The sequence below is a fragment of the Thermobia domestica genome, chromosome 9 (genome assembly GCF_964235325.1).
Source record: "Thermobia domestica chromosome 9, izTheDome1.hap1.1, whole genome shotgun sequence".
NCBI lineage: Eukaryota > Metazoa > Arthropoda > Insecta > Zygentoma > Lepismatidae > Thermobia > Thermobia domestica.
Window position 1 is genome coordinate 282,902,030 of NC_137462.1, and position 24,507 is coordinate 282,926,536.

Below are 24,507 nucleotides of genomic sequence, written 5' to 3' on the forward strand. Positions count from 1 at the left end.
ATTAGTTTCCAGTTGTGCTGTTGCACATTCTTCACACTGCACCCTACAGTCCGGACCGTTCTCTGTGAGATGCTGGTGAAGCTGGATCTTGAAGGGTTTTATAGTTGACGTAAAAAGTCGCCTCGTCGCGTCTGAGAACAGCACGGTCAAGGGGACACCTAGATTAGTTTCCACTTGTGCTGTTGCACATTCTTCAAACTGCACCCTACAGTCCGGACCGTTCTCTGTGAGATGCTGGTGAAGCTGGATCTTGAAGGGTTTTATAGTTGACGTAAAAAGTCGCCTCGTCGCGTCTGAGAACAGCACGGTCAAGGGGACACCTAGATTAGGTTGCAGTTGTGCTGTTGCACATTCTTCAAACTGCACCCTACAGTCCGGACCGTTCTCTGTGAGATGCTGGTGAAGCTGGATCTTGAAGGGTTTTATAGTTGACGTAAAAAGTCGCCTCGTCTGAGAACTGCACGGTCAAGGGGAAACCTAGATTAGTTTCCAGTTGTGCTGTTGCACATTCTTCAAACTGCACCCTACAGTCCGGACCGTTCTCTGTGAGATGCTGGTGAAGCTGGATCTTGAAGGGTTATATAGTTGACGTAAAAAGTCGCCTCGTCGGAGAACAGCACGGTCAAGGGGGAATCTAGATTAGTTTCCAGTTGTGCTGTTGCACATTCTTCAAACTGCACCCTACAGTCCGTTCCGTTCTCTGTGAGATGCTGGTGAAGCTGGATCTTGAAGGGTTTTATAGTTGACGTAAAAAGTCGCCTCGTCGGAGAACAGCACGGTCAAGGGGAAACCTAGATTAGTTTCCACTTGTGCTGTTGCACATTCTTCAAACTGCACCCTACAGTCCGGACCGTTCTCTGTGAGATGCTGGTGAAGCTGGATCTTGAAGGGTTTTATAGTTGACGTAAAAAGTCGCCTCGTCGCGTCGGAGAACAGCACGGTCAAGGGGACACCTAGATTAGTTTCCAGTTGTGCTGTTGCACATTCTTCAAACTGCACCCTACAGTCCGGACCGTTCTCTGTGAGATGCTGGTGAAGCTGGATCTTGAAGGGTTTTATAGTTGACGTAAAAAGTCGCCTCGTCGCGTCGGAGAACAGCACGTTCAAGGGAAATTTACATTAGTTTCCAGTTGTGCTGTTGCACATTCTTCAAACTGCACTCTACAGTCCGGACCGTTCTCTGTGAGATGCTGGTGAAGCTGGATCTTGAAGGGTTTTATAGTTGACGTAAAAAGTCGCCTCGTCGCGTCGGAGAACAGCACGGTCAAGGGGACACCTAGATTAGTTTCCAGTTGTGCTGTTGCACATTCTTCAAACTGCACCCTACAGTCCGGACCGTTCTCTGTGAGATGCTGGTGAAGCTGGATCTTGAAGGGTTTTATAGTTGACGTAAAAAGTCGCCTCGTCGCGTCGGAGAACAGCACGGTCAAGGGGAAACCTAGATTAGTTTCCAGTTGTGCTGTTGCACATTCTTCAAACTGCACCCTGCAGTCCGGACCGTTCTCTGTGAGATGCTGGTGAAGCTGGATCTTGAAGGGTTTTATAGTTGACGTAAAAAGTCGCCTCGTCGCGTCGGAGAACAGCACGGTCAAGGGGACACCTAGATTAGTTTCCAGTTGTGCTGTTGCACATTCTTCAAACTGCACCCTACAGTCCGGACCGTTCTCTGTGAGATGCTGGTGAAGCTGGATCTTGAAGGGTTTTATAGTTGACGTAAAAAGTCGCCTCGTCGCGTCTGAGAACAGCACGGTCAAGGGGAAACCTAGATTAGTTTCCAGTTGTGCTGTTGCACATTCTTCAAACTGCACCCTACAGTCCGGACCGTTCTCTGTGAGATGCTGGTGAAGCTGGATCTTGAAGGGTTATATAGTTGACGTAAAAAGTCGCCTCGTCGCGTCGGAGAACAGCACGGTCAAGGGGACACCTAGATTAGTTTCCAGTTGTGCTGTTGCACATTCTTCAAACTGCACCCTACAGTCCGGACCGTTCTCTGTGAGATGCTGGTGAAGCTGGATCTTGAAGGGTTTTATAGTTGACGTAAAAAGTCGCGTCGTCGCGTCGGAGAACAGCACGGTCAAGGGGAAACCTAGATTAGTTTCCAGTTGTGCTGTTGCACATTCTTCAAACTGCACCCTGCAGTCCGGACCGTTCTCTGTGAGATGCTGGTGAAGCTGGATCTTGAAGGGTTTTATAGTTGACGTAAAAAGTCGCCTCGTCGCGTCGGAGAACAGCACAGTCAAGGGGACACCTAGATTAGTTTCCAGTTGTGCTGTTGCACATTCTTCAAACTGCACCCTACAGTCCGGACCGTTCTCTGTGAGATGCTGGTGAAGCTGGATCTTGAAGGGTTTTATAGTTGACGTAAAAAGTCGCCTCGTCGCGTCGGAGAACAGCACGGTCAAGGGAAATTTACATTAGTTTCCAGTTGTGCTGTTGCACATTCTTCAAACTGCACTCTACAGTCCGGACCGTTCTCTGTGAGATGCTGGTGAAGCTGGATCTTGAAGGGTTTTATAGTTGACGTAAAAAGTCGCCTCGTCGCGTCGGAGAACAGCACGGTCAAGGGGACACCTAGATTAGTTTCCAGTTGTGCTGTTGCACATTCTTCAAACTGCACCCTACAGTCCGGACCGTTCTCTGTGAGATGCTGGTGAAGCTGGATCTTGAAGGGTTTTATAGTTGACGTAAAAAGTCGCCTCGTCGCGTCGGAGAACAGCACGGTCAAGGGGGAATCTAGATTAGTTTCCAGTTGTGCTGTTGCACATTCTTCAAACTGCACCCTACAGTCCGGACCGTTCTCTGTGAGATGCTGGTGAAGCTGGATCTTGAAGGGTTTTATAGTTGACGTAAAAAGTCGCCTCGTCTGAGAACAGCACGGTCAAGGGGAAACCTAGATTAGTTTCCACTTGTGCTGTTGCACATTCTTCAAACTGCACCCTACAGTCCGGACCGTTCTCTCTGAGATGCTGGTGAAGCTGGATCTTGAAGGGTTTTATAGTTGACGTAAAAAGTCGCCTCGACTGAGAACAGCACGGTCAAGGGGGAATCTAGATTAGTTTCCAGTTGTGCTGTTGCACATTCTTCAAACTGCACCCTACAGTCCGGACCGTTCTCTCTGAGATGCTGGTGAAGCTGGATCTTGAAGGGTTTTATAGTTGACGTAAAAAGTCGCCTCGTCGCGTCTGAGAACAGCACGGTCAAGGGGACACCTAGATTAGTTTCCAGTTGTGCTGTTGCACATTCTTCACACTGCACCCTACAGTCCGGACCGTTCTCTGTGAGATGCTGGTGAAGCTGGATCTTGAAGGGTTTTATAGTTGACGTAAAAAGTCGCCTCGTCGCGTCTGAGAACAGCACGGTCAAGGGGACACCTAGATTAGTTTCCAGTTGTGCTGTTGCACATTCTTCAAACTGCACCCTACAGTCCGGACCGTTCTCTGTGAGATGCTGGTGAAGCTGGATCTTGAAGGGTTTTATAGTTGACGTAAAAAGTCGCCTCGTCGCGTCTGAGAACAGCACGGTCAAGGGGACACCTAGATTAGGTTGCAGTTGTGCTGTTGCACATTCTTCAAACTGCACCCTACAGTCCGGACCGTTCTCTGTGAGATGCTGGTGAAGCTGGATCTTGAAGGGTTTTATAGTTGACGTAAAAAGTCGCCTCGTCTGAGAACAGCACGGTCAAGGGGAAACCTAGATTAGTTTCCAGTTGTGCTGTTGCACATTCTTCAAACTGCACCCTACAGTCCGGACCGTTCTCTGTGAGATGCTGGTGAAGCTGGATCTTGAAGGGTTATATAGTTGACGTAAAAAGTCGCCTCGTCGGAGAACAGCACGGTCAAGGGGGAATCTAGATTAGTTTCCAGTTGTGCTGTTGCACATTCTTCAAACTGCACCCTACAGTCCGTTCCGTTCTCTGTGAGATGCTGGTGAAGCTGGATCTTGAAGGGTTTTATAGTTGACGTAAAAAGTCGCCTCGTCGGAGAACAGCACGGTCAAGGGGAAACCTAGATTAGTTTCCACTTGTGCTGTTGCACATTCTTCAAACTGCACCCTACAGTCCGGACCGTTCTCTGTGAGATGCTGGTGAAGCTGGATCTTGAAGGGTTTTATAGTTGACGTAAAAAGTCGCCTCGTCGCGTCGGAGAACAGCACGGACAAGGGGACACCTAGATTAGTTTCCAGTTGTGCTGTTGCACATTCTTCAAACTGCACCCTACAGTCCGGACCGTTCTCTGTGAGATGCTGGTGAAGCTGGATCTTGAAGGGTTTTATAGTTGACGTAAAAAGTCGCCTCGTCGCGTCGGAGAACAGCACGGTCAAGGGAAATTTACATTAATTTCCAGTTGTGCTGTTGCACATTCTTCAAACTGCACCCTACACTCCGGACCGTTCTCTGTGAGATGCTGGTGAAGCTGGATCTTGAAGGGTTTTATAGTTGACGTAAAAAGTCGCCTCGTCGCGTCGGAGAACAGCACGGTCAAGGGGACACCTAGATTAGTTTCCAGTTGTGCTGTTGCACATTCTTCAAACTGCACCCTACAGTCCGGACCGTTCTCTGTGAGATGCTGGTGAAGCTGGATCTTGAAGGGTTTTATAGTTGACGTAAAAAGTCGCCTCGTCGGAGAACAGCACGGTCAAGGGGAAACCAAGATTAGTTTCCACTTGTGCTGTTGCACATTCTTCAAACTGCACCCTACAGTCCGGACCGTTCTCTCTCAGATGCTGGTGAAGCTGGATCTTGAAGGGTTTTATAGTTGACGTAAAAAGTCGCCTCGTCGCGTCGGAGAACAGCACGGTCAAGGGAAATTTACATTAGTTTCCAGTTGTGCTGTTGCACATTCTTCAAACTGCACCCTACAGTCCGGACCGTTCTCTGTGAGATGCTGGTGAAGCTGGATCTTGAAGGGTTTTATAGTTGACGTAAAAAGTCGCCTCGTCGCGTCGGAGAACAGCACGGTCAAGGGGAAATCTAGATTAGTTTCCAGTTGTGCTGTTGCACATTCTTCAAACTGCACCCTACAGTCCGGACCGTTCTCTGTGAGATGCTGGTGAAGCTGGATCTTGAAGGGTTACATAGTTGACGTAAAAAGTCGCCTCGTCGGAGAACAGCACGGTCAAGGGGGAATCTAGATTAGTTTCCAGTTGTGCTGTTGCACATTCTTCAAACTGCACCCTACAGTCCGGACCGTTCTCTGTGAGATGCTGGTGAAGCTGGATCTTGAAGGGTTATATAGTTGACGTAAAAAGTCGCCTCGTCGGAGAACAGTACGGTCAAGGGGGAATCTAGATTAGTTTCCAGTTGTGCTGTTGCACATTCTTCAAACTGCACCCTACAGTCCGGACCGTTCTCTGTGAGATGCTGGTGAAGCTGGATCTTGAAGGGTTTTATAGTTGACGTAAAAAGTCGCCTCGTCGCGTCGGAGAACAGCACGGTCAAGGGAAATTTACATTAGTTTCCAGTTGTGCTGTTGCACATTCTTCACACTGCACCCTACAGTCCGGACCGTTCTCTGTGAGATGCTGGTGAAGCTGGATTTTGAAGGGTTTTATAGTTGACGTAAAAAGTCGCCTCGTCGCGTCGGAGAACAGCACGGTCAAGGGGACACCTAGATTAGTTTCCAGTTGTGCTGTTGCACATTCTTCAAACTGCACCCTACAGTCCGGACCGTTCTCTGTGAGATGCTGGTGAAGCTGGATCTTGAAGGGTTTTATAGTTGACGTAAAAAGTCGCCTCGTCGCGTCGGAGAACAGCACGGTCAAGGGGAAACCTAGATTAGTTTCCAGTTGTGCTGTTGCACATTCTTCAAACTGCACCCTACAGTCCGGACCGTTCTCTGTGAGATGCTGGTGAAGCTGGATCTTGAAGGGTTATATAGTTGACGTAAAAAGTCGCCTCGTCGCGTCGGAGAACAGCACGGTCAAGGGGACACCTAGATTAGTTTCCAGTTGTGCTGTTGCACATTCTTCAAACTGCACCCTACAGTCCGGACCGTTCTCTGTGAGATGCTGGTGAAGCTGGATCTTGAAGGGTTTTATAGTTGACGTAAAAAGTCGCCTCGTCGCGTCGGAGAACAGCACGGTCAAGGGAAATTTACATTAGTTTCCAGTTGTGCTGTTGCACATTCTTCAAACTGCACTCTACAGTCCGGAACGTTCTCTGTGAGATGCTGGTGAAGCTGGATCTTGAAGGGTTTTATAGTTGACGTAAAAAGTAGCCTCGTCGCGTCGGAGAACAGCACGGTCAAGGGGACACCTAGATTAGTTTCCAGTTGTGCTGTTGCACATTCTTCAAACTGCACCCTACAGTCCGGACCGTTCTCTGAGAGATGCTGGTGAAGCTGGATCTTGAAGGGTTTTATAGTTGACGTAAAAAGTCGCCTCGTCGCGTCGGAGAACAGCACGGTCAAGGGGAAACCTAGATTAGTTTCCAGTTGTGCTGTTGCACATTCTTCAAACTGCACCCTACAGTCCGGACCGTTCTCTGTGAGATGCTGGTGAAGCTGGATCTTGAAGGGTTTTATAGTTGACGTAAAAAGTCGCCTCGTCGCGTCGGAGAACAGCACGGTCAAGGGGACACCTAGATTAGTTTCCAGTTGTGCTGTTGCACATTCTTCAAACTGCACCCTACAGTCCGGACCGTTCTCTGTGAGATGCTGGTGAAGCTGGATCTTGAAGGGTTTTATAGTTGACGTAAAAAGTCGCCTCGTCGCGTCTGAGAACAGCACGGTCAAGGGGAAACCTAGATTAGTTTCCAGTTGTGCTGTTGCACATTCTTCAAACTGCACCCTACAGTCCGGACCGTTCTCTGTGAGATGCTGGTGAAGCTGGATCTTGAAGGGTTATATAGTTGACGTAAAAAGTCGCCTCGTCGCGTCGGAGAACAGCACGGTCAAGGGGACACCTAGATTAGTTTCCAGTTGTGCTGTTGCACATTCTTCAAACTGCACCCTACAGTCCGGACCGTTCTCTGTGAGATGCTGGTGAAGCTGGATCTTGAAGGGTTATATAGTTGACGTAAAAAGTCGCCTCGTCGCGTCGGAGAACAGCACGGTCAAGGGGACACCTAGATTAGTTTCCAGTTGTGCTGTTGCACATTCTTCAAACTGCACCCTACAGTCCGGACCGTTCTCTGTGAGATGCTGGTGAAGCTGGATCTTGAAGGGTTATATAGTTGACGTAAAAAGTCGCCTCGTCGCGTCGGAGAACAGCACGGTCAAGGGGACACCTAGATTAGTTTCCAGTTGTGCTGTTGCACATTCTTCAAACTGCACCCTACAGTCCGGACCGTTCTCTGTGAGATGCTGGTGAAGCTGGATCTTGAAGGTTTTTATAGTTGACGTAAAAAGTCGCCTCGTCGCGTCGGAGAACAGCACGGTCAAGGGGAAACCTAGATTAGTTTCCAGTTGTGCTGTTGCACATTCTTCAAACTGCACCCTGCAGTCCGGACCGTTCTCTGTGAGATGCTGGTGAAGCTGGATCTTGAAGGGTTTTATAGTTGACGTAAAAAGTCGCCTCGTCGCGTCGGAGAACAGCACGGTCAAGGGGACACCTAGATTAGTTTCCAGTTGTGCTGTTGCAGATTCTTCAAACTGCACCCTAGAGTCCGGACCGTTCTCTGTGAGATGCTGGTGAAGCTGGATCTTGAAGGGTTTTATAGTTGACGTAAAAAGTCGCCTCGTCGCGTCGGAGAACAGCACGGTCAAGGGGAAACCTAGATTAGTTTCCAGTTGTGCTGTTGCACATTCTTCAAACTGCACCCTACAGTCCGGACCGTTCTCTGTGAGATGCTGGTGAAGCTGGATCTTGAAGGGTTTTATAGTTGACGTAAAAAGTCGCCTCGTCGCGTCGGAGAACAGCACGGTCAAGGGGACACCTAGATTAGTTTCCAGTTGTGCTGTTGCACATTCTTCAAACTGCACCCTACAGTCCGGACCGTTCTCTGAGAGATGCTGGTGAAGCTGGATCTTGAAGGGTTTTATAGTTGACGTAAAAAGTCGCCTCGTCGCGTCGGAGAACAGCACGGTCAAGGGAAATTTACATTAGTTTCCAGTTGTGCTGTTGCACATTCTTCAAACTGCACTTTACAGTCCGGACCGTTCTCTGTGAGATGCTGGTGAAGCTGGATCTTGAAGGGTTTTATAGTTGACGTAAAAAGTCGCCTCGTCGCGTCGGAGAACAGCACGGTCAAGGGGACACCTAGATTAGTTTCCAGTTGTGCTGTTGCACATTCTTCAAACTGCACCCTACAGTCCGGACCGTTCTCTGTGAGATGCTGGTGAAGCTGGATCTTGAAGGGTTTTATAGTTGACGTAAAAAGTCGCCTCGTCGCGTCGGAGAACAGCACGGTCAAGGGGACACCTAGATTAGTTTCCAGTTGTGCTGTTGCACATTCTTCAAACTGCACCCTACAGTCCGGACCGTTCTCTGTGAGATGCTGGTGAAGCTGGATCTTGAAGGGTTTTATAGTTGACGTAAAAAGTCGCCTCGTCGCGTCGGAGAACAGCACGGTCAAGGGGAAACCTAGATTAGTTTCCAGTTGTGCTGTTGCACATTCTTCAAACTGCACCCTACAGTCCGGACCGTTCTCTGTGAGATGCTGGTGAAGCTGGATCTTGAAGGGTTTTATAGTTGACGTAAAAAGTCGCCTCGTCGCGTCGGAGAACAGCACGGTCAAGGGAAATTTACATTAGTTTCCAGTTGTGCTGTTGCACATTCTTCAAACTGCACTCTACAGTCCGGAACGTTCTCTGTGAGATGCTGGTGAAGCTGGATCTTGAAGGGTTTTATAGTTGACGTAAAAAGTAGCCTCGTCGCGTCGGAGAACAGCACGGTCAAGGGGACACCTAGATTAGTTTCCAGTTGTGCTGTTGCACATTCTTCAAACTGCACCCTACAGTCCGGACCGTTCTCTGAGAGATGCTGGTGAAGCTGGATCTTGAAGGGTTTTATAGTTGACGTAAAAAGTCGCCTCGTCGCGTCGGAGAACAGCACGGTCAAGGGGAAACCTAGATTAGTTTCCAGTTGTGCTGTTGCACATTCTTCAAACTGCACCCTACAGTCCGGACCGTTCTCTGTGAGATGCTGGTGAAGCTGGATCTTGAAGGGTTTTATAGTTGACGTAAAAAGTCGCCTCGTCGCGTCTGAGAACAGCACGGTCAAGGGGAAACCTAGATTAGTTTCCAGTTGTGCTGTTGCACATTCTTCAAACTGCACCCTACAGTCCGGACCGTTCTCTGTGAGATGCTGGTGAAGCTGGATCTTGAAGGGTTATATAGTTGACGTAAAAAGTCGCCTCGTCGCGTCGGAGAACAGCACGGTCAAGGGGACACCTAGATTAGTTTCCAGTTGTGCTGTTGCACATTCTTCAAACTGCACCCTACAGTCCGGACCGTTCTCTGTGAGATGCTGGTGAAGCTGGATCTTGAAGGGTTATATAGTTGACGTAAAAAGTCGCCTCGTCGCGTCGGAGAACAGCACGGTCAAGGGGACACCTAGATTAGTTTCCAGTTGTGCTGTTGCACATTCTTCAAACTGCACCCTACAGTCCGGACCGTTCTCTGTGAGATGCTGGTGAAGCTGGATCTTGAAGGGTTATATAGTTGACGTAAAAAGTCGCCTCGTCGCGTCGGAGAACAGCACGGTCAAGGGGACACCTAGATTAGTTTCCAGTTGTGCTGTTGCACATTCTTCAAACTGCACCCTACAGTCCGGACCGTTCTCTGTGAGATGCTGGTGAAGCTGGATCTTGAAGGTTTTTATAGTTGACGTAAAAAGTCGCCTCGTCGCGTCGGAGAACAGCACGGTCAAGGGGAAACCTAGATTAGTTTCCAGTTGTGCTGTTGCACATTCTTCAAACTGCACCCTGCAGTCCGGACCGTTCTCTGTGAGATGCTGGTGAAGCTGGATCTTGAAGGGTTTTATAGTTGACGTAAAAAGTCGCCTCGTCGCGTCGGAGAACAGCACGGTCAAGGGGACACCTAGATTAGTTTCCAGTTGTGCTGTTGCAGATTCTTCAAACTGCACCCTAGAGTCCGGACCGTTCTCTGTGAGATGCTGGTGAAGCTGGATCTTGAAGGGTTTTATAGTTGACGTAAAAAGTCGCCTCGTCGCGTCGGAGAACAGCACGGTCAAGGGGAAACCTAGATTAGTTTCCAGTTGTGCTGTTGCACATTCTTCAAACTGCACCCTACAGTCCGGACCGTTCTCTGTGAGATGCTGGTGAAGCTGGATCTTGAAGGGTTTTATAGTTGACGTAAAAAGTCGCCTCGTCGCGTCGGAGAACAGCACGGTCAAGGGGACACCTAGATTAGTTTCCAGTTGTGCTGTTGCACATTCTTCAAACTGCACCCTACAGTCCGGACCGTTCTCTGAGAGATGCTGGTGAAGCTGGATCTTGAAGGGTTTTATAGTTGACGTAAAAAGTCGCCTCGTCGCGTCGGAGAACAGCACGGTCAAGGGAAATTTACATTAGTTTCCAGTTGTGCTGTTGCACATTCTTCAAACTGCACTTTACAGTCCGGACCGTTCTCTGTGAGATGCTGGTGAAGCTGGATCTTGAAGGGTTTTATAGTTGACGTAAAAAGTCGCCTCGTCGCGTCGGAGAACAGCACGGTCAAGGGGACACCTAGATTAGTTTCCAGTTGTGCTGTTGCACATTCTTCAAACTGCACCCTACAGTCCGGACCGTTCTCTGTGAGATGCTGGTGAAGCTGGATCTTGAAGGGTTTTATAGTTGACGTAAAAAGTCGCCTCGTCGCGTCGGAGAACAGCACGGTCAAGGGGACACCTAGATTAGTTTCCAGTTGTGCTGTTGCACATTCTTCAAACTGCACCCTACAGTCCGGACCGTTCTCTGTGAGATGCTGGTGAAGCTGGATCTTGAAGGGTTTTATAGTTGACGTAAAAAGTCGCCTCGTCGCGTCGGAGAACAGCACGGTCAAGGGGAAACCTAGATTAGTTTCCAGTTGTGCTGTTGCACATTCTTCAAACTGCACCCTACAGTCCGGACCGTTCTCTGTGAGATGCTGGTGAAGCTGGATCTTGAAGGGTTATATAGTTGACGTAAAAAGTCGCCTCGTCGCGTCGGAGAACAGCACGGTCAAGGGGACACCTAGATTAGTTTCCAGTTGTGCTGTTGCACTTTCTTCAAACTGCACCCTACAGTCCGGACCGTTCTCTGTGAGATGCTGGTGAAGCTGGATCTTGAAGGGTTTTATAGTTGACGTAAAAAGTCGCCTCGTCGCGTCGGAGAACAGCACAGTCAAGGGGACACCTAGATTAGTTTCCAGTTGTGCTGTTGCACATTCTTCAAACTGCACCCTACAGTCCGGACCGTTCTCTGTGAGATGCTGGTGAAGCTGGATCTTGAAGGGTTTTATAGTTGACGTAAAAAGTCGCCTCGTCGCGTCGGAGAACAGCACGGTCAAGGGGAAACCTAGATTAGTTTCCAGTTGTGCTGTTGCACATTCTTCAAACTGCACTCTACAGTCCGGACCGTTCTCTGTGAGATGCTGGTGAAGCTGGATCTTGAAGGGTTTTATAGTTGACGTAAAAAGTCGCCTCGTCGCGTCGGAGAACAGCACGGTCAAGGGGACACCTAGATTAGTTTCCAGTTGTGCTGTTGCACATTCTTCAAACTGCACCCTACAGTCCGGACCGTTCTCTGTGAGATGCTGGTGAAGCTGGATCTTGAAGGGTTTTATAGTTGACGTAAAAAGTCGCCTCGTCGCGTCGGAGAACAGCACGGTCAAGGGAAATTTACATTAATTTCCAGTTGTGCTGTTGCACATTCTTCAAACTGCACCCTACACTCCGGACCGTTCTCTGTGAGATGCTGGTGAAGCTGGATCTTGAAGGGTTATATAGTTGACGTAAAAAGTCGCCTCGTCGGAGAACAGCACGGTCAAGGGGGAATCTAGATTAGTTTCCAGTTGTGCTGTTGCACATTCTTCAAACTGCACCCTACAGTCCGGACCGTTCTCTCTGAGATGCTGGTGAAGCTGGATCTTGAAGGGTTTTATAGTTGACGTAAAAAGTCGCCTCGACTGAGAACAGCACGGTCAAGGGGGAATCTAGATTAGTTTCCAGTTGTGCTGTTGCACATTCTTCAAACTGCACCCTACAGTCCGGACCGTTCTCTGTGAGATGCTGGTGAAGCTGGATCTTGAAGGGTTTTATAGTTGACGTAAAAAGTCGCCTCGTCGCGTCTGAGAACAGCACGGTCATGGGGACACCTAGATTAGTTTCCAGTTGTGCTGTTGCACATTCTTCACACTGCACCCTACAGTCCGGACCGTTCTCTGTGAGATGCTGGTGAAGCTGGATCTTGAAGGGTTTTATAGTTGACGTAAAAAGTCGCCTCGTCGCGTCTGAGAACAGCACGGTCAAGGGGACACCTAGATTAGTTTCCACTTGTGCTGTTGCACATTCTTCAAACTGCACCCTACAGTCCGGACCGTTCTCTGTGAGATGCTGGTGAAGCTGGATCTTGAAGGGTTTTATAGTTGACGTAAAAAGTCGCCTCGTCGCGTCGGAGAACAGCACGGTCAAGGGGACACCTAGATTAGTTTCCAGTTGTGCTGTTGCACATTCTTCAAACTGCACCCTACACTCCGGACCGTTCTCTGTGAGATGCTGGTGAAGCTGGATCTTGAAGTTTTTTATAGTTGACGTAAAAAGTCGCCTCGTCGCGTCGGAGAACAGCACGGTCAAGGGGACACCTAGATTAGTTTCCAGTTGTGCTGTTGCACATTCTTCAAACTGCACCCTACAGTCCGGACCGTTCTCTGTGAGATGCTGGTGAAGCTGGATCTTGAAGGGTTATATAGTTGACGTAAAAAGTCGCCTCGTCGCGTCGGAGAACAGAACGGTCAAGGGGACACCTAGATTAGTTTCCAGTTGTGCTGTTGCACATTCTTCAAACTGCACCCTACAGTCCGGACCGTTCTCTGTGAGATGGTGGTGAAGCTGGATCTTGAAGGGTTTTATAGTTGACGTAAAAAGTCGCCTCGTCGCTCGGAGAACAGCACGGTCAAGGGGACACCTAGATTAGTTTCCAGTTGTGCTGTTGCACATTCTTCAAACTGTACCCTACAGTCCGGACCGTTCTCTGTGAGATGGTGGTGAAGCTGGATCTTGAAGGGTTTTATAGTTGACGTAAAAAGTCGCCTCGTCGCGTCGGAGAACAGCACGGTCAAGGGGACACCTAGATTAGTTTCCAGTTGTGCTGTTGCACATTCTTCACACTGCACCCCACAGTCCGGACCGTTCTCTGTGAGATGCTGGTGAAGCTGGATCTTGAAGGGTTTTATAGTTGACGTAAAAAGTCGCCTCGTCTGAGAACAGCACGGTCAAGGGGAAACCTAGATTAGTTTCCAGTTGTGCTGTTGCACATTCTTCAACCTGCACCCTACAGTCCGGACCGTTCTCTGTGAGATGCTGGTGAAGCTGGATCTTGAAGGGTTATATAGTTGACGTAAAAAGTCGCCTCGTCGGAGAACAGCAAGGTCAAGGGGGAATCTAGATTAGTTTCCAGTTGTGCTGTTGCACATTCTTCAAACTGCACCCTACAGTCCGGACCGTTCTCTGTGAGATGCTGGTGAAGCTGGATCTTGAAGGGTTTTATAGTTGACGTAAAAAGTCGCCTCGTCGGAGAACAGCACGGTCAAGGGGAAACCTAGATTAGTTTCCACTTGTGCTGTTGCACATTCTTCAAACTGCACCCTACAGTCCGGACCGTTCTCTGTGAGATGCTGGTGAAGCTTGATCTTGAAGGGTTTTATAGTTGACGTAAAAAGTCGCCTCGTCGCGTCGGAGAACAGCACGGTCAAGGGGACACCTAGATTAGTTTCCAGTTGTGCTGTTGCACATTCTTCAAACTGCACCCTACAGTCCGGACCGTTCTCTGTGAGATGCTGGTGAAGCTGGATCTTGAAGGGTTTTATAGTTGACGTAAAAAGTCGCCTCGTCGGAGAACAGCACGGTCAAGGGGAAACCTAGATTAGTTTCCACTTGTGCTGTTGCACATTCTTCAAACTGCACCCTACAGTCCGGACCGTTCTCTGTGAGATGCTGGTGAAGCTGGATCTTGAAGGGTTTTATAGTTGACGTAAAAAGTCGCCTCGTCGCGTCGGAGAACAGCACGGTCAAGGGGACACCTAGATTAGTTTCCAGTTGTGCTGTTGCACATTCTTCAAACTGCACCCTACAGTCCGGACCGTTCTCTGTGAGATGCTGGTGAAGCTGGATCTTGAAGGGTTTTATAGTTGACGTAAAAAGTCGCCTCGTCTGAGAACAGCACGGTCAAGGGGAAACCTAGATTAGTTTCCAGTTGTGCTGTTGCACATTCTTCAAACTGCACCCTACAGTCCGGACCGTTCTCTGTGAGATGCTGGTGAAGCTGGATCTTGAAGGGTTATATAGTTGACGTAAAAAGTCGCCTCGTCGGAGAACAGCACGGTCAAGGGGGAATCTAGATTAGTTTCCAGTTGTGCTGTTGCACATTCTTCAAACTGCACCCTACAGTCCGGACCGTTCTCTGTGAGATGCTGGTGAAGCTGGATCTTGAAGGGTTTTATAGTTGACGTAAAAGGTCGCCTCGTCGCGTCTGAGAACAGCACGGTCAAGGGGACACCTAGATTAGTTTCCAGTTGTGCTGTTGCACATTCTTCACACTGCACCCTACAGTCCGGACCGTTCTCTGTGAGATGCTGGTGAAGCTGGATCTTGAAGGGTTTTATAGTTGACGTAAAAAGTCGACTCGTCGCGTCTGAGAACAGCACGGTCAAGGGGACACCTAGATTAGTTTCCACTTGTGCTGTTGCACATTCTTCACACTGCACTCTACAGTCCGGACCGTTCTCTGTGAGATGCTGGTGAAGCTGGATCTTGAAGGGTTTTATAGTTGACGTAAAAAGTCGCCTCGTGTGAGAACAGCACGGTCAAGGGGAAACCTAGATTAGTTTCCAGTTGTGCTGTTGCACATTCTTCAAACTGCACCCTACAGTCCGGACCGTTCTCTGTGAGATGCTGGTGAAGCTGGATCTTGAAGGGTTATATAGTTGACGTAAAAAGTCGCCTCGTCGGAGAACAGCACGGTCAAGGGGGAATCTAGATTAGTTTCCAGTTGTGCTGTTGCACATTCTTCAAACTGCACCCTACAGTCCGGACCGTTCTCTGTGAGATGCTGGTGAAGCTGGATCTTGAAGGGTTTTATAGTTGACGTAAAAAGTCGCCTCGTCGGAGAACAGCACGGTCAAGGGGAAACCTAGATTAGTTTCCACTTGTACTGTTGCACATTCTTCAAACTGCACCCTACAGTCTGGACCGTTCTCTGTGAGATGCTGGTGAAGCTGGATCTTGAAGGGTTTTATAGTTGACGTAAAAAGTCGCCTCGTCGCGTCGGAGAACAGCACGGTCAAGGGGACACCTAGATTAGTTTCCAGTTGTGCTGTTGCACATTCTTCAAACTGCACCCTACAGTCCGGACCGTTCTCTGTGAGATGCTGGTGAAGCTGGATCTTGAAGGGTTTTATAGTTGACGTAAAAAGTCGCCTCGTCGCGTCGGAGAACAGCACGGTCAAGGGAAATTTTCATTAATTTCCAGTTGTGCTGTTGCACATTCTTCAAACTGCACCCTACACTCCGGACCGTTCTCTCTGAGATGCTGGTGAAGCTGGATCTTGAAGGGTTTTATAGTTGACGTAAAAAGTCGCCTCGACTGAGAACAGCACGGTCAAGGGGGAATCTAGTTTATTTTCCAGTTGTGCTGTTGCACATTCTTCAAACTGCACCGTACAGTCCGGACCGTTCTCTGTGAGATGCTGGTGAAGCTGGATCTTGAAGGGTTATATAGTTGACGTAAAAAGTCGCCTCGTCGGAGAACAGCACGGTCAAGGGGGAATCTAGATTAGTTTCCAGTTGTGCTGTTGCACATTCTTCAAACTGCACCCTACAGTCCGGACCGTTCTCTGTGAGATGCTGGTGAAGCTGGATCTTGAAGGGTTTTATAGTTGACGTAAAAAGTCGCCTCGTCGCGTCGGAGAACAGCACGGTCAAGGGAAATTTACATTAGTTTCCAGTTGTGCTGTTGCACATTCTTCAAACTGCACTCTACAGTCCGGACCGTTCTCTGTGAGATGCTGGTGAAGCTGGATCTTGAAGGGTTTTATAGTTGACGTAAAAAGTCGCCTCGTCGCGTCGGAGAACAGCACGGTCAAGGGGACACCTAGATTAGTTTCCAGTTGTGCTGTTGCACATTCTTCAAACTGCACCCTACAGTCCGGACCGTTCTCTGTGAGATGCTGGTGAAGCTGGATCTTGAAGGGTTTTATAGTTGACGTAAAAAGTCGCCTCGTCGCGTCGGAGAACAGCACGGTCAAGGGGAAACCTAGATTAGTTTCTAGTTGTGCTGTTGCACATTCTTCAAACAGCACCCTACAGTCCGGACCGTTCTCTGTGAGATGCTGGTGAAGCTGGATCTTGAAGGGTTATATAGTTGACGTAAAAAGTCGCCTCGACTGAGAACAGCACGGTCAAGGGGGAATCTAGATTAGTTTCCAGTTGTGCTGTTGCACATTCTTCAAACTGCACCCTACAGTCCGGACCGTTCTCTGTGAGATGCTGGTGAAGCTGGATCTTGAAGGGTTTTATAGTTGACGTAAAAAGTCGCCTCGTCGCGTCGGAGAACAGCACGGTCAAGGGGACACCTAGATTAGTTTCCAGTTGTGCTGTTGCACATTCTTCACACTGCACCCTACAGTCCGGACCGCTCTCTGTGACATGCTGGTGAAGCTGGATCTTGAAGGGTTTTATAGTTGACGTAAAAAGTCGCCTCGTCGCGTCTGAGAACAGCACGGTCAAGGGGACACCTAGATTAGTTTCCACTTGTGCTGTTGCACATTCTTCAAACTGCACCCTACAGTCCGGACCGTTCTCTGTGAGATGCTGGTGAAGCTGGATCTTGAAGGGTTTTATAGTTGACGTAAAAAGTCGCCTCGTCGCGTCTGAGAACAGCACGGTCAAGGGGACACCTAGATTAGTTTCCAGTTGTGCTGTTGCACATTCTTCACACTGCACCCTACAGTCCGGACCGTTCTCTGTGAGATGCTGGTGAAGCTGGATCTTGAAGAGTTTTATAGTTGACGTAAAAAGTCGCCTCGTCTGAGAACAGCACGGTCAAGGGGAAACCTAGATTAGTTTCCAGTTGTGCTGTTGCACATTCTTCAAACTGCACCCTACAGTCCGGACCGTTCTCTGTGAGATGCTGGTGAAGCTGGATCTTGAAGGGTTTTATAGTTGACGTAAAAAGTCGCCTCGTCGGAGAACAGCACGGTCAAGGGGAAACCTAGATTAGTTTCCAGTTGTGCTGTTGCACATTCTTCGAACTGCACCCTACAGTCCGGACCGTTCCCTGTGAGATGCTGGTGAAGCTGGATCTTGAAGGGTTTTATAGTTGACGTAAAAAGTCGCCTCGTCGCGTCGGAGAACAGCACGGTCAAGGGGACACCTAGATTAGTTTCCAGTTGTGCTGTTGCACATTCTTCAAACTGCACCCTACAGTCCGGACCGTTCTCTGTGAGATGCTGGTGAAGCTGGATCTTGAAGGGTTTTATAGTTGACGTAAAAAGTCGCCTCGTCGCGTCGGAGAACAGCACGGTCAAGGGGACACCTAGATTAGTTTCCAGTTGTGCTGTTGCACATTCTTCAAACTGCACCCTACAGTCCGGACCGTTCTCTGTGAGATGCTGGTGAAGCTGGATCTTGAAGGGTTTTATAGTTGACGTAAAAAGTCGCCTCGTCGCGTCGGAGAACAGCACGGTCAAGGGGACACCTAGATTAGTTTCTAGTTGTGCTGTTGCACATTCTTCAAACAGCACCCTACAGTCCGGACCGTTCTCTGTGAGATGCTGGTGAAGCTGGATCTTGAAGGGTTATATAGTTGACGTAAAAAGTCGCCTCGTCGGAGAACAGCACGGTCAAGGGGGAATCTAGATTAGTTTCCAGTTGTGCTGTTGCACATTCTTCAAACTGCACCCTACAGTCCGGACCGTTCTCTCTGAGATGCTGGTGAAGCTGGATCTTGAAGGGTTTTATAGTTGACGTAAAAAGTCGCCTCGTCGGAGAACAGCACGGTCAAGGGGAAACCTAGATTAGTTTCCACTTGTGCTGTTGCACATTCTTCAAACTGCACCCTACAGTCCGGACCGTTCTCTCTGAGATGCTGGTGAAGCTGGATCTTGAAGGGTTTTATAGTTGACGTAAAAAGTCGCCTCGACTGAGAACAGCACGGTCAAGGGGGAATCTAGATTAGTTTCCAGTTGTGCTGTTGCACATTCTTCAAACTGCACCCTACAGTCCGGACCGTTCTCTGTGAGATGCTGGTGAAACTGGATCTTGAAGGGTTTTATAGTTGACGTAAAAAGTCGCCTCGTCGCGTCTGAGAACAGCACGGTCAAGGGAAATTTACATTAGTTTCCAGTTGTGCTGTTGCACATTCTTCACACTGCACCCTACAGTCCGGACCGTTCTCTGTGAGATGCTGGTGAAGCTGGATCTTGAAGGGTTTTATAGTTGACGTAAAAAGTCGCCTCGTCGCGTCGGAGAACAGCACGGTCAAGGGGACACCTAGATTAGTTTCCACTTGTGCTGTTGCACATTCTTCAAACTGCACCCTACAGTCCGGACCGTTCTCTGTGAGATGCTGGTGAAGCTGGATCTTGAAGGGTTTTATAGTTGACGTAAAAAGTCGCCTCGTCGCGTCTGAGAACAGCACGGTCAAGGGGACACCTAGATTAGTTTCCAGTTGTGCTGTTGCACATTCTTCACACTGCACCCTACAGTCCGGACCGTTCTCTGTGAGATGCTGGTGAAGCTGGATCTTGAAGGGTTTTATAGTTGACGTAAAAAGTCGCCTCGTCTGAGAACAGCACGGTCAAGGGGAAACCTAGATTAGTTTCCAGTTGTGCTGTTGCACATTCTTCAAACTGCACCCTACAGTCCGGACCGTTCTCTGTGAGATGCTGGTGAAGCTGGATCTTGAAGGGTTTTATAGTTGACGTAAAAAGTCGCCTCGTCGCGTCGGAGAACAGCACGGTCAAGGGAAATTTACATTAGTTTCCAGTTGTGCTGTTGCACATTCTTCAAACTGCACCCTACAGTCCGGACCGTTCTCTGTGAGATGCTGGTGAAGCTGGATCTTGAAGGGTTTTATAGTTGACGTAAAAAGTCGCCTCGTCGGAGAACAGCACGGTCAAGGGGAAACCTAGATTAGTTTCCACTTGTGCTGTTGCACATTCTTCAAACTGCACCCTACAGTCCGGACCGTTCTCTGTGAGATGCTGGTGAAGCTGGATCTTGAAGGGTTTTATAGTTGACGTAAAAAGTCGCCTCGTCGCGTCGGAGAACAGCACGATCAAGGGGACACCTAGATTAGTTTCCAGTTGTGCTGTTGCACATTCTTCAAACTGCACCCTACAGTCCGGACCGTTCTCTGTGAGATGCTGGTGAAGCTGGATCTTGAAGGGTTTTATAGTTGACGTAAAAAGTCGCCTCGTCGCGTCGGAGAACAGCACGGTCAAGGGAAATTTACATTAATTTCCAGTTGTGCTGTTGCACATTCTTCAAACTGCACCCTACACTCCGGACCGTTCTCTGTGAGATGCTGGTGAAGCTGGATCTTCAAGGGTTTTATAGTTGACGTAAAAAGTCGCCTCGTCGCGTCGGAGAACAGCACGGTCAAGGGGACACCTAGATTAGTTTCCAGTTGTGCTGTTGCACATTCTTCAAACTGCACCCTACAGTCCGGACCGTTCTCTGTGAGATGCTGGTGAAGCTGGATCTTGAAGGGTTTTATAGTTGACGTAAAAAGTCGCCTCGTCGCGTCGGAGAAGAGCACGGTCAAGGGGACACCTAGATTAGTTTCCAGTTGTTCTGTTGCACATTCTTCAAACTGCACCCTACAGTCCGGACCGTTCTCTGTGAGATGCTGGTGAAGCTGGATCTTGAAGGGTTTTATAGTTGACGTAAAAAGTCGCCTCGTCGGAGAACAGCACGGTCAAGGGGAAACCTAGATTAGTTTCCACTTGTGCTGTTGCACATTCTTCAAACTGCACCCTACAGTCCGGACCGTTCTCTGTGAGATGCTGGTGAAGCTGGATCTTGAAGGGTTTTATAGTTGACGTAAAAAGTCGCCTCGTCGCGTCGGAGAACAGCACGGTCAAGGGAAATTTACATTAGTTTCCAGTTGTGCTGTTGCACATTCTTCAAACTGCACCCTACAGTCCGGACCGTTCTGTGTGAGATGCTGGTGAAGCTGGATCTTGAAGGGTTTTATAGTTGACGTAAAAAGTCGCCTCGTCGCGTCGGAGAACAGCACGGTCAAGGGAAATTTACATTAGTTTCCAGTTGTGCTGTTGCACATTCTTCAAACTGCACTCTACAGTCCGGACCGTTCTCTGTGAGATGCTGGTGAAGCTGGATCTTGAAGGGTTTTATAGTTGACGTAAAAAGTCGCCTCGTCGGAGAACAGCACGGTCAAGGGAAATTGACATTAGTTTCCAGTTGTGCTGTTGCACATTCTTCAAACTGCACCCTACAGTCCGGACCGTTCTCTGTGAGATGCTGGCTAAGCTGGATCTTGAAGGGTTTTATAGTTGACGTAAAAAGTCGCCTCGTCGCGTCGGAGAACAGCACGGTCAAGGGAAATTTACATTAGTTTCCAGTTGTGCTGTTGCACATTCTTCAAACTGCACCCTACAGTCCGGACCGTTCTCTGTGAGATGCTGGTGAAGCTGGATCTTGAAAGGTTTTATAGTTTACGTAAAAAGTCGCCTCGTCGGAGAACAGCACGGTCAAGGGGACACCTAGATTAGTTTCCAGTTGTGCTGTTGCACATTCTTCAAACTGCACCCTACAGTCCGGACCGTTCTCTGTGAGATGCTGGTGAAGCTGGATCTTGAAGGGTTTTATAGTTGACGTAAAAAGTCCCCTCGTCGCGTCGGAGAACAGCACGGTCAAGGGGACACCTAGATTAGTTTCCAGTTGTGCTGTTGCACATTCTTCAAACTGCACCCTACAGTCCGGACCGTTCTGTGTGAGATGCTGGTGAAGCTGGATCTTGAAGGGTTTTATAGTTGACGTAAAAAGTCGCCTCGTCGCGTCGGAGAACAGCACGGTCAAGGGAAATTTACATTAGTTTCCAGTTGTGCTGTTGCACATTCTTCAAACTGCACTCTACAGTCCGGACCGTTCTCTGTGAGATGCTGGCTAAGCTGGATCTTGAAGGGTTTTATAGTTGACGTAAAAAGTCGCCTCGTCGCGTCGGAGAACAGCACGGTCAAGGGAAATTTACATTAGTTTCCAGTTGTGCTGTTGCACATTCTTCAAACTGCACCCTACAGTCCGGACCGTTCTCTGTGAGATGCTGGTGAAGCTGGATCTTGAAAGGTTTTATAGTTTACGTAAAAAGTCGCCTCGTCGGAGAACAGCACGGTCAAGGGGAAACCTAGATTAGTTTCCACTTGTGCTGTTGCACATTCTTCAAACTGCACCCTACAGTCCGGACCGTTCTCTCTGAGATGCTGGTGAAGCTGGATCTTGAAGGGTTTTATAGTTGACGTAAAAAGTCGCCTCGTCGCGTCGGAGAACAGCACGGTCAAGGGGACACCTAGATTAGTTTCCAGTTGTGCTGTTGCACATTCTTCAAACTGCACCCTACAGTCCGGACCGTTCTCTGTGAGATGCTGGTGAAGCTGGATCTTGAAGGGTTTTATAGTTGACGTAAAAAGTCGCCTCGTCGCGTCGGAGAACAGCACGGTCAAGGGAAATTTACATTAGTTTCCAGTTGTGCTGTTGCACATTCTTCAAACTGCACCCTACAGTCCGGACCGTTCTCTGTGAGATGCTGGTGAAGCTGGATCTTGAAGGGTTTTATAGTTGACGTAAAAAGTCGCCTCGTCGCGTCGGAGAACAGCACGGTCAAGGCGACACCTAGATTAGTTTCCAGTTGTGCTGTTGCACATTCTTCAAACTGCACCCTACAGTCCGGACCGTTCTCTGTGAGATGCTGGTGAAGCTGGATCTTGAAGGGTTTTATAGTTGGCGTAAAAAGTCGCCTCGTCGCGTCGGAGAACAGCACGGTCAAGGGGAAACGTAGATTATTTTCCAGTTGTGCTGTTGCACATTCTTCAAACTGCACCCTACAGTCCGGACCGTTCTCTGTGAGATGCTGGTGAAGCTGGATCTTGAAGGGTTTTATAGTTGACGTAAAAAGTCGCCTCGTCGCGTCGGAGAACAGCACGGTCAAGGGGAAACCTAGATTAGTTTCCAGTTGTGCTGTTGCACATTCTTCAAACTGCACCCTACAGTCCGGACCGTTCTCTGTGAGATGCTGGTGAAGCTGGATCTTGAAGGGTTTTATAGTTGACGTAAAAAGTCGCCTCGTCGCGTCGGAGAACAGCACGGTCAAGGGGAAACCTAGATTAGTTTCCAGTTGTGCTGTTGCACATTCTTCAAACATCACCCTACAGTCCGGACCGTTCTCTGTGAGATGCTGGTGAAGCGGGATCTTGAAGGGTTTTATAGTTGACGTAAAAAGTCGCCTCGTCGCGTCGGAGAACAGCACGGTCAAGGGAAATTTACATTAGTTTCCAGTTGTGCTGTTGCACATTCTTCAAACTGCACCCTACAGTCCGTTCCGTTCTCTGTGAGATGCTGGTGAAGCTGGATCTTGAAGGGTTATATAGTTGACGTAAAAAGTCGCCTCGTCGCGTCGGAGAACAGCACGGTCAAGGGGACACCTAGATTAGTTTCCACTTGTGCTGTTGCACATTCTTCAAACTGCACCCTACAGTCCGGACCGTTCTCTGTGAGATGCTGGTGAAGCGGGATCTTGAAGGGTTTTATAGTTGACGTAAAAAGTCGCCTCGTCGCGTCGGAGAACAGCACGGTCAAGGGGACACCTAGATTAGTTTCCAGTTGTGCTGTTGCACATTCTTCAAACTGCACCCTACAGTCCGGACCGTTCTCTGTGAGATGCTGGTGAAGCTGGATCTTGAAGGGTTTTATAGTTGACGTAAAAAGTCGCCTCGTCGCGTCGGAGAACAGCACGGTCAAGGGACACCTAGATTAGTTTCCACTTGTGCTGTTGCACATTCTTCAAACTGCACTCTACAGTCCGGACCGTTCTCTGTGAGATGCTGGTGAAGCTGGATCTTGAAGGGTTTTATAGTTGACGTAAAAAGTCGCCTCGTCGCGTCGGAGAACAGCACGGTCAAGGGAAATTTACATTAGTTTCCAGTTGTGCTGTTGCACATTCTTCAAACTGCACCCTACAGTCCGGACCGTTCTCTGTGAGATGCTGGTGAAGCTGGATCTTGAAGGGTTTTATAGTTGACGTAAAAAGTCGCCTCGTCGCGTCGGAGAACAGCACGGTCAAGGGAAATTTACATTAGTTTCCAGTTGTGCTGTTGCACATTCTTCAAACTGCACCCTACAGTCCGGACCGTTCTCTGTGAGATGCTGGTGAAGCTGGATCTTGAAGGGTTTTATAGTTGACGTAAAAAGTCGCCTCGTCGCGTCGGAGAACAGCACGGTCAAGGGGACACCTAGATTAGTTTCCAGTTGTGCTGTTGCACATTCTTCAAACTGCACTCTACAGTCCGGACCGTTCTCTGTGAGATGCTGGTGAAGCTGGATCTTGAAGGGTTTTATAGTTGACGTAAAAAGTCGCCTCGTCGCGTCGGAGAACAGCACGGTCAAGGGGACACCTAGATTAGTTTCCAGTTGTGCTGTTGCACATTCTTCAAACTGCACCCTACAGTCCGGACCGTTCTCTGTGAGATGCTGGTGAAGCTGGATCTTGAAGGGTTTTATAGTTGACGTAAAAAGTCGCCTCGTAGCGTCGGAGAACAGCACGGTCAAGGGGACACCTAGATTAGTTTCCAGTTGTGCTGTTGCACATTCTTCAAACTGCACCCTACAGTCCGGACCGTTCTCTGTGAGATGCTGGTGAAGCTGGATCTTGAAGGGTTTTATAGTTGACGTAAAAAGTCGCCTCGTCGCGTCGGAGAACAGCACGGTCAAGGGGACACCTAGATTAGTTTCCAGTTGTGCTGTTGCACATTCTTCAAACTGCACCCTACAGTCCGGACCGTTCTCTGTGAGATGCTGGTGAAGCTGGATCTTGAAGGGTTTTATAGTTGACGTAAAAAGTCGCCTCGTAGCGTCGGAGAACAGCACGGTCAAGGGGAAACCTAGATTAGTTTCCAGTTGTGCTGTTGCACATTCTTCAAACTGCACCCTACAGTCCGGACCGTTCTCTGTGAGATGCTGGTGAAGCTGGATCTTGAAGGGTTTTATAGTTGACGTAAAAAGTCGCCTCGTAGCGTCGGAGAACAGCACGGTCAAGGGGAAATCTAGATTAGTTTCCAGTTGTGCTGTTGCACATTCTTCAAACTGCACCCTACAGTCCGGACCGTTCTCTGTGAGATGCTGGTGAAGCTGGATCTT